Source organism: Salvelinus namaycush, chromosome 13 (genome assembly GCF_016432855.1).
Source record: "Salvelinus namaycush isolate Seneca chromosome 13, SaNama_1.0, whole genome shotgun sequence".
NCBI classification, from domain to species: Eukaryota; Metazoa; Chordata; class Actinopteri; order Salmoniformes; family Salmonidae; genus Salvelinus; species Salvelinus namaycush.
This window is the reverse complement of record NC_052319.1, coordinates 31,999,948-32,018,269: the sequence shown is the minus strand read 5'-3', so window position 1 is coordinate 32,018,269 and position 18,322 is coordinate 31,999,948. Positions and strand designations below refer to the sequence as shown.

Below are 18,322 nucleotides of genomic sequence, written 5' to 3'. Positions count from 1 at the left end.
ATATATGGATGAGCAATGACAGAGCGGCATAGGCAAGATGCAAGAGATGGTATAAAACACAGTATATACATGAGATGAGTAATGCAAGATATGTAAACATTATTAAAGTGGCATTATTAAAGTGACTAGTGATCCATTTATTAAAGTGGCCAATGATTTCAAGTCTGTATGTAGGCAGCAGCCTCTCTGTGTTAGTGATGGCTGTTTAACAGTCTGATGGCCTTGAGATAGAAGCTGTTTTTCCAGTCTCTTGGTCCCAGCTTTGATGCACCTGTACTGACCTCGCCTTCGTGATGGTAGCGGGGTGAACAGGCAGTGGCTCGGGTGGTTGCTGTCCTTGATGATCTTTTTGGCCTTCCTGTGACATTGTGTGCTGTAAATGTCCTGGAGGGCAGATAGTTTTCGCCCGGTGATGCGTTGTGCAGACCGCACCACCCTCTGAAGAGTCCTGTGGTTATGTGCGGTGCAGTTGCCAAACCAGGCGGTGATGCAGCCTGACAGGATGCTCTCAATTGTGCATCTGTAAAAGTTTGAGGGTTTTAAGTGACAAGCCAAATTTCTTCAACCTCCTAGGTTGAAGAGGCACTGTTGCGCCTTCTTCAGCACACTGTCTGTGTGGGTGGACCATTTCAGTTTGTCCGTGATGTGTATGCCGAGGAACTTTTTTTTAAACTTTCCAACTTCTCCACTGCTGTCCCGTCGATGTGGATAGGGGGTGCTCCCTCTGCTGTTTCCGGAAGTCCACAATCATCTCCTTTGTTTTGTTGACGTTGAGTGAGAAGTTGTTTTCCTGACACCAAACTGAGTGCCCTCACCTCCTCCCTATAGGCTGTCTCATTGTTGTTGGTAATCAAGCCTACTACTGTTGTGTCTTCTGTTAACTTGATGATTGAGTTGGAGGCGTGCATGGCCATGCAGTCATGGGTGAACAGGGAGTACAGGAGGGGGCTGAGCACGCACACTTGTGGGGCCCCAGTGTTGAGGATCAGCGAAGTGGAGGTCTTGTTTCCTACCTTCACCACCTGGGGGTGGCCCGTCAGGAAGTCCAGGACCCAATTGCACAGGGCGGGGTTGAGACAAAGGGCCTCCAGCTTAATGATGTGCTTGGAGGGTACTATGGTGCTGAATGCTGACCCAATCAGACCCAATAACCGCAGGCACAAGAGAAAAGGCATGAGTGCCCCAGCTGAAACCATGCCAGACAGAACCAGAATGTGACCGCCCTTCTGTTGGGACAAAAACGCATGATTCATAACAGAGTCCTGAACGAGACCCAGAAACCGTGCCACGGACGAATCTGCTTTCACCACGCTCTTCTTTGACCCAGCATGGCATCTGTACCAAGACATCCACCGCTGCCCAGATGCACCAAGACAGTCAAAAACCAACCTTGAAGCCTCCCTCTGGCAACCCACCTCTGGCCTGGACCCTTTCCATCACGCCTTGGGAACAGCCGAGCCACCCCCGCAAAGGATTTTCATGGGAAAAGGACCCGTAGAGCTGCGTCCTGTTTTTGTTTCTCCTCGAAACAAGCCTGTAAGGACTCCATAGCCGAGCCAAAATAACCTTGTTGACAAAACTGGCTCATCCAAATACATACGCCTGTCCCTCTCAGGAATCTGGGACAACGTCAACCAGAGGTGGAGCTGAGCCACCACCGTCGACCCCATGCTTTCCCCCACAGTCAGGATAGTACAGGGAGATAGAGCTGTAGCACAGATTACACCAAGAAGCTCTGAAACCGGATTCCCCAACTCCACGGTCCTATTTAGCTTCTGCAGCAAATCGATATGATACCTCTGCAGCATTGTGACCACATTCAACAACCAGGCCGCCACACTTGTCCAGCTGATGCCTGGAGACCCGGCACTGTTTATTCGGAAGCACCATGCTAGGATTAGCCCCCTTGTTAGCCTCTGGAGGCTAACTCACACAGCAATGACAGGAGGTAAACACCTTTCCCCAAACCTGGAGGAACTCCACTGCTTTTGGAGAAGTCAAATCCACCCCCAGGTGATCTGCCGCCCTACAACACAGCTCCATCAAATAGAGCATTAGCCACCAATGGTTCACTCTCCCCCGCTGAATCCAAGGGCGGGGCTTTAGGCTCCCCCGTATGGATGCCATCTGATTCACACTTAGAAAACCCTCCAGACCTAACCAGGGGTAGTATATCATCCCCAGAAACTGGACTCTGAACACTGCCAGAGAAACCGGAATGAGCCTCACTCGGCTTGGTTGACAACCCAATACAACTCCTACCACCGCTGCTGCTTTCTCCCTGCCTTAGACAATCCCATTTCAAAACAGATACCAAGACCCAAAACGCGCAACATCTAGGGGGACGAGTACTCTCCTCTCACTAAGACACTTAAGTCGGAGCCGAATCTTATAGTTGTCGTGTGCTTGAAAAGTTTGTAAATTGCGTGGCACGTTCTTCCATCAGGCGAGCTGAAGAGCGAAGAATTGAGGAAATAAATGCGAGCCCTGGAATGAAGGGCTTCTGAAGGCGGGCTCGGCATTCATTGGGCGTGATACCAGTTTTCAGGTAAATACGATTGGTCGTTGACTCCCCGTAGTACGTTATACCGAGGGACTGATTGGAAGGGATCCTAGTGTATTGAGTCCTTTCCAATCGTGCAGTGTTGGCTGAGCACTAGAATAGCTAAACTCACTCTCTTCACTTTCCCTGGTGTAGCTAGTTATACTTACATCAGTCTTTCACTAGCGCTGCACAGTGCACACACACACAGCAGGACCTGTCAATCACCCTCTCACTACAATCACACACTAACGAGACACTAATTGGGCCTCTTGCTGACACTGCTGTCACAGAACGCACATGCAGCAGCCACCACACACACAAAGGAGCCACCACACACACACAGCAGAAACCACACACACATAAACAGCAGAAACCACACACACACACACACACACACACACAGCAGAAACAACACCCACACACAGCAGAAACCACACACACACACACACACACAGCAGAAACCACACACACACACACACAGCAGAAACAACACACACACACACACAAAAGAATCCACACACACACACACAAAAGAATCCACACACACACACAAAAGAATCCACAAACTCACACACACAGCAGAAACCACAAACTCACACACACAGCAGAAACCACACACACACAGCAGAAACCACACACACACAGCAGAAATCACACACACACACACACACACACACACACACACACACACACACACACACACACAGCAGAAACCACACACACAAACACACAGCAGAAACCACACACACACACACAGCAGAAACCACACACACACACACAGCAGAAACCACACACACACACAACAGAAACCACACACACACACACACACACACAACAGAAACCACACACACACACACAACAGAAACCACACACACACACACCAGAAACCCCCCCTACAAACACACACACAGCAGACACCACACACAAACACACACACACACAGCATAAACCACACACAAACACACACACACACAGCAGAAACCACACACACACACAGCAGAAACCACACACACAGCAGAAACCACACACACACACACACACACACACACACACACACACACACACACACACACAGCAGACACCACACAGCAGAAACCACACACACACAGAGCAGAAACCACACACACACACACACACATCAGAGCCACACACACACAGAGCAGAAACCACACACACACACACACACACACACACACACACACACACACACAGCAAAAACCACACACACACACACACACACAGCAGAAACCACACACTCACAAAGCAGAAACCACACACTCACAAAGCAGAAACCACACACACACACACGCAGCAGAAACCACACACACAAATGCAGCAGACACCACACACACACAGCAGAAACCACACACACACACACACACAGCAGAAACCACAGACACACACACACACACACAGCAGAAACCACACACACACACAGCAGAAACCAAACACACACACACACACACAGCAGAAACCAAACACACACACACACAGCAGAAACCAAACACACACACGCACAGCAGAAACCAAACACACACACACACAGCAGAAACCACACACACACACACAGCAGAAACCAAACACACACACACAGCAGAAACCACACACACACACAGCAGAAACCACACACACACACACACACAGCAGAAACCACACACACACACAGCAGAAACCACACACACACACAGCAGAAACCACACACACACACACACATCAGAGCCACACACACACACACAACAGGAACCACACACACACACACACACACACAGCAGAAACCAAACACACACACACACAGCAGAAACTAAAAACACACACACAGCAGAAACCACACACACACACACACACAGCAGAAACCACACACACACACACAGCAGAACCCACACACAGAGCAGAAACCACACACACACACACACACACACACACACACACACACAGCAAAAACCACACACACACACAGCAAAAACCACACACACACACACACACAGGGCAGAAACCACACACACACACACAGCAGAAACCACACACTCACAAAGCAGAAACCACACACACACAAAGCGGAAACCACACACACACACACACACACACAGCAGAAACCACACACACAAATGCAGCAGACACCACACACACACAGCAGAAACCACACACACACAGCAGAAACCACACACACACACACACACATACAGCAGAAACCACACACACACACACACACACAGCAGAAACTACACACACACACACACAACAGAAACCACACACACACACCCACACAGCAGAAACCACACACACACACCCACACAGCAGAAACCACACACACACACACACACACACAGCAGAAACCACACACACACACCCACAGCAGAAACCACACACACACACAGCAGAAACCACACCCACACACACACAGCAGAAACCACACCACACACGCAGCAGGAACCACACCACACACGCAGCAGGAACCACACCACACACGCAGCAGGAACCACACACACACACAGCAGGAACCACACACACACACACACACAAAGCAGAAACCAAACACACACACACACAGCAGAAACTAAAAACACACACACACAGCAGAAACCACACACACACACACACACACACACACAGCAGAACCCACACACACACACAGCAGAACCCACACACACACACACCAGAAACGCCCCCTACACACACACACAGCAGACACCACACACACACACACACACACACAGCATAAACCACACACACACACACACACAGCAGAAACCACACACAGACACACACACATCAGAACCACACACACACACAGCAGAAACCACACACACACACACACACAGCAGAAACCACACACACACACAGCAGAAACCACACACACACACACACACACACACACACACACACACACACACACACACACACACACACACACACACACACACACAGCAGAAACCACACACACACACAGCAAAAACCACACACACACACACAGCAGAAACCACACGCACACACACACAGCAGAAACCACACACACAGCAGAAACCACACACACACACAGCAGAAAAAACACACACACAGCAGAAACCACACACTCACAAAGCAGAAACCACACACACACAAAGCAGAAACCACACACACACACACACAGCAGAAACCACACACACACACAGCAGAAACCACACCCCACACAGCAGAAACCACACCCGCAGCAGAAACCACACACACACAAACGCAGCAGACACCACACACACACAGCAGAAACCACACACACACACAGCCGAAACCACACACACACACACACACACACAGCAGAAACCACACACACACACACACACACACACACACACACACACACACACACACACACACACACACACACACACACACACACACACACACACACAGCAGAAACCACACACACAGCAGAAACCACACACACACAGCAGAAACCACACACACACAGCAGAAACCACACACACACAGCAGAAACCACACACACACAGCAGAAACCACACACACACACACAGCAGAAACCAAACACACACACACAGCAGAAACCAAACACACACACACACAGCAGAAACCAAACACACACCCACACAGCAGAAACCACACACACACACACAGCAGACACCACACACACACACACAGCAGAAACAACACACACACACACACACACACACAAAAGAATCCACACACACACACACAAAAGAATCCACACACACACACACAAAAGAATCCACAAACTCACACACACAGCAGAAACCACACACACACACACACACACACGCACAGCAGAAACCACACACACAAACACACAGCAGAAACCACACACACACACACACACAACAGAAACCACACACACAACAGAAACCACACACACACACAACAGAAACCACACACACACACAGCAGACACCACACACACACACACACACACACAGCAGACAACACACACACACACACACACACAGCAGACAACACACACACACACACACAAACACACACACAGCAAAAACCACACACACACACAGAACCCTCCAAACACACACCAGAACCCCCCCCCCCACACACACACACACACACACACCATAAACCCCCCCTACAAACACACACACACACACACACACACACAGCAGACAACACACACACACACAGCAGACAACACACACACACACACACACACACACACAGCAGAAACCACACACACACACACACAGCAGAAACCACACACACACACACACACAGCAGAAACCACACACACACACACACACACAGCAGAAACCACACACACACAGCAGAAACCACACAACCACACACACACACATCAGAGCCACACACACACACAGCAGAAACCACACACACAGCAGAAACCACACACACACACACACACAGCAAAAACCACACACACACACACACACACAGCAGAAACCACACACACACACATAGCAGAAACCACACACAAACAGCAGAAACCACACCCACACACACACACACACACACACAGCAGAAACCACACACACAAATGCAGCAGACACCACACACACACACAGCAGAAACCATACACACACACACACACACACACACAGCAGAAACCACACACACACACACAGCAGAAACCACACACACACACAGCAGAAACCACACACACACACACACACACACACACACAGCAGAAACCACACACACACACAGCAGAAACCACACACACACACACAGCAGAAACCACACACACACACACACACACAGCAGAAACCACACACACACCCACACACACACCCACACAGCAGAAACCACACACACAGCAGAAACCACACACACACACAGCAGAAACCACACACACACAGCAGAAACCACACACACACAGCAGAAACCACACACACACACACCAGAAACCCCCCACACACACACCAGAAACCCCACACACACACACACCAGAAACCCCACACACACAGCAGAACCCCCCCCGACACACCAGAAACCCCCCCCCCCCCCACACAGCAGAAACCCCACACACACACACACACACACGCACACCAGAAACCACACACGAACCCCCCACCCCCACCCCCACACACACACCAGAAACCACACACACACACCAGAAACCATACACACCAGAACCACAGAGAACAGAACCCCCCCCCCCCCCACACACAACAAGCCCCCCCACACATACACACCAAAAAACCCACACACACACACCAGAAACCCCCTCCACACACCAGAAACCCCCCCTCCACACACACACACACACACACACCAGAAACCCCACACACACAGACACACACACCAGAAACACCGAGAGCAGACCCCCCCCCCCCCCCTCACACACACATACACACCAAAAAAACCTCACACGCACACCAGAAATCCCACACACACACCAGAAACCCCCCACACACACACCAAAAAAAAAACACACACACACCAAAAACCCCACACACACACACCAAAAACCCCACACACACCAGAAATCCCACACACACACCAAAAACCCCCCCCACACACACCAAAAACCCCACACACACACACACCAGAAACCCCACACACACACACACACACAGCAGAACCCCCCCCCCCCACCCGACACAGCAGAAACTTCCCTCACACACACATACAAACACGAACCCCTTCCCCCCCCCCCCCCCCCCCCCCCACACACACCAGAAACCACACACACACACCAGAAACCACACACACACACCAGAAACCACACACACACACCAGAAACACAGAGAGCAGAACCCCCCCCCCCCCACACACACACACAAAGCAGAAACCCCACACACACACAGCAAAAACCCCGCACACACACACAGACACTAGAAACCTCGCACACACACAAATTGAACATGTTGAGACTTAATTGATTTTATTGATGTATTATATTAAGTTAAAATAAAAGTGTTCATTGTTCATTCAGTATTGTTGTAATTGTCATTATTACAAATATATATATAAAAATTGGCCGATTAATCGGTATCGGCTTTTTTTGGTACTCCAATAATCAGTATCGGCATTGAAAAATCATAATCGGTCGACCTCTAACACACACACACACACCAGCAACCACACACACACCAGCCACCACACACACACACCAGCCACCACACACACACACCAGCCACCACACACACACACACACACACACACACACACACACACACACACACACACACACACACACACACACACACACACACACACACACACACACACACACACACACACACAGACAGAAAGGGATAGTCAGAGAGGTTCCTCTCCCTCTATTAGCTGATCAGTCAATCACCCACCTCTTAGCCCTGCTGGATGTAAAAGGCCTGCTGACGTTTCAGCCTCATTTATGCAAATCCCATTTCGCAGCTCAGCCACAACAGAGCAGTGAGTAGCTCGCTACCCCCCCTTTCTTTCTTTCTCTCTCGCTCTATACCCTCTGTCCTTCTCCTCCCGCTCTAAATCATTTTTTCCCACTATTTGTTTACACTTAAACTCTCCCTCGCTTCTCTCCTCTCTCTGCAAGACAATGACTCACAGACAGAAACACACACACACCCAGCTAAGCCTGTATAACCACTGGCACAGTAGCATAGACACACCAATCTTGCACAATCACAGTGAAAACATACATGCAAACACACAGGTAGCATGTATCAACCCAGCCTGGATTCCATACAATGTAACACCACCACCCCACACTGCAATGTCAACCGTCAGTACCACTAGACTACACCTATGGTTACTTCAGGTCTAAGGGACGGCTATGTTAGCTTAGCTTCACACACACACACCCTCTAATCGACAGTCTAAGACAAAGACAGTAAATCCCTTTGACTGTACATCCTCCCAGACAGACAGTCAGACAGACCACAGGACTTAGCAGAGAGAGCAGAGGGAACATTCATCTCTATGAAACTCCCTGTTAAGTTCACTGAGTCGTCTTTCCCACCAACATGTCTGACACGGGGATGCCCTGCTCTTCCTGCTCTGCTCGGCTGACAGCCGACACCTGGGAGTTCACCTGTTCAGGTGGCTTCCTGTACACGGTGCCAGACACACACACACACACCACGCCTTGTATATAACACACACAATGCTCAGAACGCAGGGTAATGGCTAAATATACAGCTGTGATGCCAAGGGAGGGGTGTGACATACATTCACCATGCTAAGACAAAACACACAAGCATTCATACACACACACACACACACACACACACACACACACATATTCGTATGCACACACAGAGTTATGAGTGAGCTCTTCCTCACTATACATGCCTGTAGCACACACCTCTGTCGCTCTCCATCTCATTCTCTCTCCCTATCTTCCTTCTCGCTCTGTCTGTCTCTAAGTGTATTCAACTGAGCTAGTAGTAGCGTCTTGTAGCCTAAACAAAGTAGTCTCACCTCCCCACTGCTATGCTGCATCATATGTTATGTAATGTTGTAATGTCATGCTAAGGCACTCACCATGTCCATCAGGGTCATGATACAGATGTGGCCATCACTGCACCGGGAAGAGAAGCGTGTGTGACCCCAAAACCTGCAGGCAGGAGAGACAGGGAAAAATTTACAGGAGACACACACAGAGCTGACTCACATCTGCTGTCTGTGCCTGGGCATGCATGGTGCCATGCGTGTCGGCCAGGCGGGTCAGAGCTGGCAGCAGGACTGGCACTCTGCAGCTCTACTGCTGCACTGATCGTCTCACACACACCTCACCACAGATTATCCTTCTCTCTCTTGCTCCACCTTTCTGGCTCTCACACAGAAAAGTGCATACACCGTAAGATACACACTTTTATATTGCTCAAATACCAGGACAAATACCAGGACAAATACCAGGGCAAATACCAGGGCAAATACCAGGGCAAATACCAGGGCAAATACAAGGGCAAATACCAGGACAAATACCAGGGCACAAACAGCATAGAAGTTGCTAACAGATTTAACCTAGATTGTTTATTCAGAGTACGTAATATAGGTTGATACAACCTGATACCTCCAACTGCAACTCCAGTGCTTCCAACACACTAGCTCCTCTCACCTCCTGTCCTCTCACCTCACCTCCTGCCCTGTCCTCTCATCTCACCTCCTGCCCTGTCCTCTCATCTCACCTCTTCTGCCCTCTCACCTCACCTCCTGCCCTCTCACCTCACCTTCCCTGCCCTCCCCTCTCCTGCCATGTCCTCTCACCTCACCTCTCCTGCCCTGTCCTCTCCTGCCATGTCCTCTCACCTCACCTCTCCTGCCCTGTCCTCTCCTGCCATGTCCTCTCACCTCACCTCTCCTGCCCTGTCCTCTCCTGCCATGTCCTCTCACCTCACCTCTCCTGCCCTGTCCTCTCCTGCCATGTCCTCTCACCTCACCTCTCCTGCCCTGTCCTCTCCTGCCATGTCCTCTCACCTCACCTGCCCTGTTCTCTCACCTCCTGCCCTCCCTATCCTCTCACCTCCTGCCCTGTCCTGTCCTCTCACCTCCTGCCCTGTCCTGTCCTCCCCTGCCCTCCCTCTGCAGTGTTCTCTCGTCCGCGACTACCTCCCTCCATCCCTCTGGTCGCTCCCACACTGTCCACATTCCTCCTTAGCTCATGCTGTGAGGACATTTCCCTGCGGCTCAACGCATTGTGAGAAATCCCAGCGGTCAGAGGGAGCCTTGTGAGGCCCTGTGCCCCACAGAGACAGAGGGAACACAACACACACTTCTCTCTACTCCGAGGGAGCTGGATACGCCCGGCTAAAATGTAGGCACCACTGAAATAGCACAATGCAAATATTTCCATTTGATGTGCAACAACAAAATAAATATGTTGGCGTGTAACACACATTGAAACATTCCAGTCTATCATGCAAACATTTCTGATGGTCTGTCATACAACTGGATATTGTGATGTTAAATCTATGTGGTCCATTTCTATACTGTACACTTCCCCTCCCCCCAATCATTTTCTGGTGAGCAGCAGGAGCGTGTGGTCATTTTTGATGGCGTGAGACCAAGTCATTGATTAGTGATCCTGAGGAATGGGAGGAGCATGGGGACAGAGAGGGCAGATTTAGCTGAGCTCAAAGTCTGTCTGTTTTGTGTCTAACATACTGTACACACACCTCCAATAAGGTCCTACTGACCCAAGGCTTACACAATAAAAGCTGCAGAGGGCATATTTGTGGAAGTAATTCTTATCTTTGATGATTACATCACACACACCCACCTCCTCTCCTGTCTTGTAGGCCAACATTAGCCCTGTGGAGAGAACATGAACCAGGGTCTGTCCCTGAATTACCACACTTTACCCTGGTGTGTCATTCCCATGGAATTTTAAACACACTGGCAAAGACCTGCCCAATTAAAGCACACAGGCAGACACAGAAACACACCAACACTTACACATATTATAGACATGCAGGCACATTCACAGACACACAGAAATTACACACAGGCTGGTAGACACAGAGTTTCACTGAGAATGGGCAGAAGGATCATATGGAACCTTAGTGGGGAACTATGTAATGAGACATTCTGGAAGTGTTCTGGAGCGATAAAGGAGCCCAGGGTTCTGGAACCTTGGAACAGCACCAGACCAGGTGACAAACCTACCAGCTGGAACCTTACCGTCACATTCTGGCCATGCAAAAAGAGACACGGCGTGCCATCTACCTAACCTCATCCATTAACCCTTAATTAGGAACAAATACCTCATGATTTTGCTCATTCTGGTTGCGTTCATTAGGGCAAACCTCAACAAAACATTTGTGTCAGTTTTCTTCCGATTTGGTGCTGGATGATCACAACCCTGCTGACAATATTGACTGTTTTCGGTGTTTTAGCAGTGTCATCTGCAGACCAACTGCCAGGCTAGTGGCTACCATGGTGCTGGGTACAAGCAGAGACTGTGGTTCTGTCTCCAACTCCCCACCTAGGGCCAGGGGGAACAGCCTGTACACAGGCCAAACTGTCTATCAACACACAGCAACACGGAGGATGAGTGACAGATGGGCAATCCACAGTAACAGTGACACTGAGACTCAGATGATTTTCACTTTAAAATTAATGTCAAGCAAAAACCAATGATTGCAGAGTTAAACAAAACATACAGCTCTGAACAAGGACTACTATTAACAATTTCCACTGAATTGTACAAAAATAAATTTACTTGAAGAACAGTGCAGATGCAAGGTTTGGTAACAGAATGATGGTTTGTGCTGTTGGTGCCGTTCTTCTGTTAACAAACTTGGCATCTGCACTGTTCTTCAAGTAAATGTGTTTGTCAAATTTTTAGAGGAAATTGTTAAAAGTAGTCTTTGTGCATAGAGCTGCATTTTAAAGTGAGAAATCTGAGTCTCAGCATCACTCTGTGGAATAGCCCAACTACAGCCTGGCCCACACATCACCGTGAGGATTAGAGGTCGGCCCATTAATCGGAATGGCCGATTAATTAGGGCCGATTTCAAGTTTTCATAACAATCGGGAATCGGTATTTTTGGACACCAATTTGGCCAGGAAAAAATCCCTTTTTTTTTTACACCTTTATTTAACTAGGCTTGTCAGTTACGAACACATTCTTATTTTCAATGACGGCCTAGGAACGGTGGGTTAACTGCCTTGTTCAGGGGCGGAACGACAGATTTTTACCATGTCAGCTCTGGGATTCAATCTTGCAACCTTACGGTTAACTAGTCCAACGCTCTAACCACTTGCTTTACATTGCACTCCACGAGGAGCCTGCCTGTTACGCGAATGCAGTAAGAAGCCAAGGTAAGTTACTAGCTAGCATTAAACTTATCTTATAAAAAACAATCAATCAATCAATCATAATCACTAGTTAACTACACATGGTTGATGATATTACTAGTTTATCTAGCGTGTCCTGCGTTGCATATAATCGATGCGGTGCGCATTCGCGAAACAGGACTGTCGTTGCTCCAACTTGTACCTACCATAAATATCAATGCCTTTCTTAAAATCAATACACAAGTATATATTTTTAAACCTGCATACTTAGTTCATATTGCCTGCTAACATGAATTTATTTTAACTAGGAAAATTGTGTCACTTGTCTTGCGTTCTGTGCAACAGAGTCAGGGTATATGCAGCAGTTTGGGCCGCCTGGCTCGTTGCGAACTGTGTGAAGACTATTTCTTCCTAACAAAGACAGCCAACTTCGCCAAACAGGGGATGACTTAACAAAAGCGCATTTGCGAAAAAAGCACAATCGTTGCACGAATGTACCCAACCATAAACATCAATGCCTTTCTTAAAATCAATACACAGAAGTATATATTTTTAAACCTGCATATTTAGCTAAAAGAAATCCAGGTCAGCAGGCAATATTAACCAGGTGAAATTGTGTCACTTCTCTTGCGTTCATTGCAAGCAGAGTCAGGGTATATGCAACAGTTTGGGCCGCCTGGCTCGGTGCGAACTAATTTGCCAGAATTTTACGTAACTATGACATAACATTGAAGGTTGTGCAATGTAACAGGAATATTTAGACTTATGGATGCCACCCGTTAGATAAAATACGGAACGGTTCCGTATTTCACTGAAAGAATAAACGTTTTGTTTTCGAGATGATAATTTCCGGATTCGACCCTATTAATGACCTATGGCTCGTATTTCTGTGTGTTATTATGTTATAATTAAGTCTATGATTTGATAGAGCAGTCTGACTGAGCGGTGGTAGGCAGCAGCAGGCTCGTAAGCATTCATTCAAACAGCACTTTCGTGCATTTTGCCAGCAGATCTTCGCAATGCTTCAAGCTTATCAACTCCCGAGATTAGGCTGGTGTAACCGATGTGAAATGGCTAGCTAGTTAGCGGGGTGCGCGCTAATAGTTCAAACGTCACTCGCTCTGAGACTTGGAGTAGTTGTTCCCCTTGTTCTGCATGGGTAACGCTGCTTCGAGGGTGGCTGTTGTCAATGTGTTCCTGGTTCGAGCCCAGGTAGGAGCGAGGAGAGGGACGGAAGCTATACTGTTACACTGGCAATACTAAAGTGCCTATAAGAACATCCAATAGTCAAAGGTATATGAAATACAAATTGTATAGAGAGAAATAGTCCTATAATTCCTATAATAACTATAACCTAAAACTTCTTACCTGGGAATATTGAAGATTCATGTTAAAAGGAACCACCAGCTTTCATATGTTCTCATGTCCTGAGCAAGGAACTTAAACGTTAGCTTTCTTACATGGCACATATTGCACTTTTACTTTCTTCTCCAACACTTTGTTTTTGCATTATTTAAACCAAATTGAACATGTTTCATTACTTATTTGATGCTAAATTGATTTTATTGATGTATTATATTAAGTTAAAATAAGTGTTCATTCAGTATTGTTGTAATTGTCATTATTACAAATAAAAAATATTTAAAAATCGTCCGATTATTCGGCATCGGCTTTTTTTGGTCCTCCAATAATCGGTATCGGTATCAGCGTTGAAAAATCATAATCGGTCGACCTCTAGTGAGGATAGCCCAACACACACACATGCATTACACGCACAAACACACCAGCAGCCTGTATTCTGTGGGCCTGTAGGACATGCCAGGTTCAATACTGACCGTTTCTAGACCTCAGCTGTTAAAGCAGCTATACAGCATGTAGCTACAGAGAGGATAGGCACATGACAAAAGGGATTGGAGAGTCTAAGAAGTCAGCTGGAGTTTAAAGACAGATTTGGTGGGATGGTTAAACGGAGAGGAATATTATCTGGGACAGACAGTGGCTCTCGCCATGCTGGGGAATGGGTTTCTATAGTGAGTCATAGCCAATGTCTGAAAAGACTGGTTCCTCATGTCGTGTCACTGTTCTGTTTCCCCTACCTACCTACATACAGTGTGTGGGTGTATGTTGGTGTGCCTTGCCTTACTGACGCCCTGCTGTCAGTCACGTGTGTGTGTGTGTGTGTGTGTGTGTGTGAAGCTAAAGCACATCATGCATCTCTCTCTAAACACATAGGGCTGGATTCAATCCGTATTGCCAAAGTACCGCGGAAGATCACCATTCATTTAATGATCATTTCCGATTGAGCTGGCATATGCAGTAGGGCCGGGACGATACAAGTATCGCGATACTCGTTAGTATCGTGGCAAGGAAACAAAACACGAAGCAGATTTCACTTCTTTAGGAAAACTGTTGGAAACAAACATCATTATGTTGTCACATTTATTTATTTTCCAAGCTATAGCACACTATATTTTACACACAGCAGGTTTTTAAAGGTCCAAAAAGTTTGGTCTGCTTCGTGTTTTCATTTGCCACAGAAAAAATATTGCAATAATGGTATCGACACAGCCCTAATATGCAGCGTTTACAGTGAATGCATTCTCCGCGACCGCGGGAACAATGCTGTCAATCGCGGGAACAACCGCGGGAACAAAACTGTCAATCGCGCTATAAAGCAGATCTTCAGCACCACGGATTGAATAGATCCCTAACACACATTTCTCTCCTACTAATCCTCCCACATTGATGTGAGAACAGTTTCACCCCGGGATTTTAATTTGAAAAGCCATGAAGTGAACTATACAGGAAACATGAGGCAAATTCACTAAGGAGAAAAATAAATTGTCCTTAATACACCCATATCCATTTCCCTGTCCTCTTCCTTGCAGTGGTTTTTGGTTAACAGTCTGTGGATTAGATAACAGATAAATAAACAGTGTGGATGGTTTTCTCAGGCAGAACACCCTGAGCCTCCTGTGTCTTCACCATGTATAGATCACAGATAGCACTGCCAGGCCAAAACAATCCAGGGTCATCTCTTCTCCCCTCACAGCCTTGAATGTTCAACAGGCAAAGGTAGTGTGTGTGTGTGTGTGTGTGTGTGTGTGTGTGTGTGTGTGTGTGTGTGTGTGTGTGTGTGTGTGTGTGTGTGTGTGTGTGTGTGTGTCAGACAGACTATAGTGATTGATTGATTACCTTAGTAGGTCTCCAGCCCTCTCAGCAGGGCCTCATATGGAGATCCAGCCCTTGGGTCCCCAGAGCCACAACCTTTGAACCCTGACTCCTCCCACTCAGACAAAGCCACCTGAACACAGGAGCTGATCCTTGCTCAGTCACTGGCAACACCCTCACAGACACAGGTCTCCGCAGCCAAACACACACCTAAGAGAGACAGAGTTTTTTACTCATCCAATAACCGTCTGTTGCATAAAGACATGTTACACTGCCACAAACGATACAACAGCGCCAATTCTTCAAATGTGAACTAGTTCAGCCCCTCTTTAGTAGAATACATTCTATCTAGGAATTAGTTTCCCCTCTCTAGAACTAGCCTAGCCTAGCTCAATGGTTAAATGGTCTCCAACCCTGATCCTGGAGACCTAAGGGGTGTTGAAACTTTTCTTCTTGCCCAGAGCTCTTACAACTCAACTTCATACACTGTTCTCTATGATACTGCACAGCAAGCGAAACCAGAGCTCCAAGTCTAGGACCAAAAGGCTCTTTAACAGCATTTACCCCCAAGCCATAAGACTGCTAAACAATTAATCAAATGGCCACCCGGACTATTTACATATACACACACACCCCCATCCGATTTGTTTTTACAGTGCTGCTACTAGCTGTTTATTATCTATGCATAGTCACTTTACAAATTACCTCGACTAACCAGTACCCCCATACATTGACTCGGTACCGGTATCCCCTGTATATAGCCTTGTTATTGATATGTAATTATCTTGTGTTAGTTTTTCTTTTTTTTTCCTTAATTGATTTAGTAAATATTTTCTTAACTCTATTTCTTGAATTTCATTGTTGGTTAAGGGCTTGTAAGTAAGCATTTCACTCTAAGGTTTACACCTGTATTCAGCGCATATGACAAATAAAATGATTTGATGAGCCGATTCAGGTGTATTAGTGCTGGGCTGGAACAAAAGAAGCACTCCGGGTTGGTGGTGAACACTGGACTAGAAGAGAGAAGACTTCAGTCCAGAAGGGGCAGCGTATGTCTACTGGTTCGTATTGTTGCTATCAGACATATTAGGGTTCAGGGTAACCAGGTGTTTGGACTCTAGCCAATCAATAACAATAATTGATCAATTATGTGACTGGGAGAAACGAAAACCAGCAGGACTGTGGCCGTTGACACACACATTCAACACCACTTAATCGTGTAGGCCTATCTGGCCTTGGTTAGTTTACATATCGGGCATCCTCAGTGCTATCACTTGATTTCAAGTGTTCAAATTTCAGGTACTGTAGACCTATAACTGTATAGCTAGTCTACTACCGCATGACATTGCCAGCCATAAATACACCGTCAAATAACATAACCGTAGGCTAGGTTTGCAAACGAGTGAAACAAACGAAAGACCCCGAAACAGTGCCCCCCCCCCCCCTGAAATCTCAGCGTCTCACTGGCTAGTATTTGGCGGCCTCAGTACTCCAGGGCGCTCCAAACTCCAGCAACTTTTTTATCCTAAAAAAAGTTGTTCCTGTTTCACCAGAGAGTTGGGGGGAAGGGACTATACTGCGCTCGCCTTCTCTCACTCACTCACTCACACAGCCCCGGCCAGCGCAAACAAAGTCGGCCCCGAAAGGTGGGGGGGTCTCACGGCTTTTGCCACGGCATAACCCTGCTTGTCCAAATCAGCGGCCACAAAACAGACAACAATTAAAGGGAAACATTTGAAGCGTTGTCTAAGAGAAATAAAAAGCCACTCCCACGACAGTCAGTGTTATATTTTCAAGTTCAGTACTGTAACAATGTAACAATGTTGTCGTGAACGAAATTCGCTTGTGCTTAATACCACGTAGGATATAGGTTCTCTGTGTGGATAGCCAAATA

The 18,322-nt window shown here is 47.4% G+C and overlaps 1 protein-coding gene across 4 annotated transcripts in view; it reads right to left on the bottom strand.

Moving 5' to 3' along the window:
- Positions 1-18,322, bottom strand: part of LOC120058445 (B-cell CLL/lymphoma 9 protein-like) — a 33,041-nt gene that overhangs the window by 14,101 nt on the left and 618 nt on the right. For 3 of the 4 annotated variants that reach the window (XM_039007102.1, XM_039007106.1, XM_039007103.1), the window contains exons 2-3: positions 16,453-16,638; positions 10,000-10,072 (exon numbers count right to left, since the gene is read on the bottom strand). The gene's annotated coding sequence lies outside the window, so the exon portion shown is untranslated. The remainder of the gene's footprint in view (positions 1-9,999; positions 10,073-16,452; positions 16,639-18,322) is intronic. The other variant, XM_039007104.1, reaches the window with a different exon arrangement.